Source organism: Pteropus medius, unplaced genomic scaffold, assembly GCF_902729225.1.
Source record: "Pteropus medius unplaced genomic scaffold, Ma_sr-lr_union100, whole genome shotgun sequence".
NCBI lineage: Eukaryota > Metazoa > Chordata > Mammalia > Chiroptera > Pteropodidae > Pteropus > Pteropus medius.
The window spans coordinates 2,043,236-2,045,821 of NW_024349799.1; positions in this window are offsets into that span (position 1 = coordinate 2,043,236).

Genomic DNA, 2,586 nt, shown 5'->3' on the forward strand with positions numbered 1-2,586 from the left:
CTGATATCTAACTGATATATTTGGTTTCACACTTAAATCTGAAGTCCTTAATATGAAGACCAGTATGCCTATCCCATAGGGAGGCTAACACCTAGCACAGTGTTTGGAACAAAATGCATACTAAAAGTATATCAGTGCCCTTTCCCTCTCCCCACTTCACTCAACACATCATTTTAATGACTGGAAGCCCTAAGATCAGTGACTGAGTTTTAGTGGGAAACTAAATACCTATAATTAGAGAATGTTTTTTGTTTTTGTTTTTTTAAGAGGATAGCATCACTAGGTATGTATGTCAGGAGATATCTTGCTATATTTTTGAAATTAAAAAGATTCCAGTTCTTTGGAAGAGTGGGGCATTATTGTTTCCAGTCCTTAGAACTGTCATAGATAGCTCTTTGTCCAATTTGTACTTTAATTTTCTCACTCAGAGTGTGTACAGGAATGAATTCATTAGACATTCAGTGGCAGAAGCTTGATGCCTTAGCACATCATTGTGGTACCAGCTCTCAGACACTTAAGACCTGTGAATGCCAACCCATGCCATCGCATTAAATTGGACAACGGTCAGAGCCATGATTAGGAAATTTATGGAAATGTGAGGGGAACCCTCATCTTGCTCAGATCCCATGAACTGCTGCCACTACAGGGAGAAAAAGGCAACCAACAGGGTTTCTACTAAATACCAAGAATGAGACAGGGGTTTCTACTAAGTACCAAGAATGAGACAGGCATTGTTTTCTTCATTACTAACAAGATCCCCATAAAATAGTCATTATGACTCCCATTTTATTGATGAGAAAACTGAGGCTCAGGAGATTTAGCTATTTATGCAAGAATACTAAACGAGGCACTTACAAAGGAGATTCTCTTCCATGTCTGTGTGTTTTAAAAACTCATGCTCCTTCTGTCGCCCTACCTCAAGTTTTAGACAATGTGATGAAGAGGTGTGAGCTCTGGATTGGGAGTAAGGAAAGGCAGTTTTCCTGACCTTGGGCTCCCAGGGCTCAGTGTCCTCATCTGAAAATGGTGGGGTGCTGAAGTTGAGTGAGATCTCTAAAATTAACATCAGACTCTCGTGAGAAGAAGGATGTGGAACCTGCAGCTGGTGTAGGAAGGACCGGAAGCACTTTACAATCAGCATATTAGGCTGCCTTATGTGCTCTCATTCCTCACATCCACAAGTATCCCTAGCCACCACTTCCCTGCACTCCCCAAGGAAGCCAAGGATTAGCTCCTTCATTCATGAAACATTTTTTGAGCACCTTCTGGGTGCCTGACATTGTACCTAGGTCATACTGGCAAATGGGATATGTATGATGCCTGGCCTCATGGAACTTATACTTTAATGGGGAGGGGGCGCACAGGCCATAAACAAATGAACAAATAAGCAATTACACATTTTTTTAAAGTATTAAGAAAAAAAGAGATAAGACTTCGAGAAAAAGAGTAGCTTGACTTTGGAGAGAGTAGCTTGACTTTGGAGAGAGTAGCCAGGATAGGTAGACTTGAGAAGGTGACCTTCAGGCTGAGCAATACAAGCTGAGGAGGTGGCAGGAAGAGCTCCAGGCAGAGGGAACAGCATGTGTAAAGGTTTTAAGGCTAGAAAGAACATAACAGGTCTGAGTAATGGAGGCTTGAGTAAGTGAAACTGGAAATATAATCAGGGGCCAGAATCTTCCTGGCACGGCTGGAAAGCTATGGTAAGAAGCTTAGATTTTTTACTGATATGAAACGAAAGGCCAGACAAGGATTTTAAATAGAAAAGAAAAGCGATCCAACGCCCCCTCCCTTTTTTTAATCCTAGTGCCTTTGGGGGATAAATTTTATTGAAGTATAACATTAATTCAGAAAAGTCCACATATTGTAAGTGTTCAGCTCAATAAATTTTAACAATGTGGAGATCTCTATTTAACCAGCATCCAGATCAAGAAACAAAACATTACTCCAAGCCCAGAATCTCCCCTCTCGTTCCATTCACTTATCCACCCCCTCTCGTGCTGAAGCTGGCTTCAAGCAGCTTGCAAGTGATGATCAAATTTTCAGGAATTTATGAGCTGGTTGTTAAACACAGCCACTATTAAAAACAAATCGATATAACCTTCCAATTAAATAAGTTATATTAAAAGCAAAGATAAGTATTTCTAGAAAATTCAAGCAAAAGTATAGTGACAAAAAGCAGATCAGTGTGTCCTGGAGATGCAGAAGGGCAGGGAAGGGCAGGAGTGGAGGGTCACAAAGGGGCAAGAGGAATCTTGGGGGCAGTGGCTACGTTCATTATCTTGATTGCGGTGATGATTTTGTGTATAGATGTGAAAACTTATCAGGTGGTATACTTAATTATAAGTAGTTTATTGTATGTCAATTATACCTCAATAGAACTGTCAAAAAGAAAAAAGTGCCTGGAACATAGTGCACTAAATATTTGTTGAATAGCTAGATAAAGATAGACTAAGCAAGGAGAGGTTCAAGGATGGCAACAATCAACAGTGGAGTTGGACGAACGAAGTCATTTTAATCCTGTTTTCTCAGGTGACATTAGCTGTTGGAGCTTTCAAACTTGTATGTGAGTGACGTGCTAGAAAGATT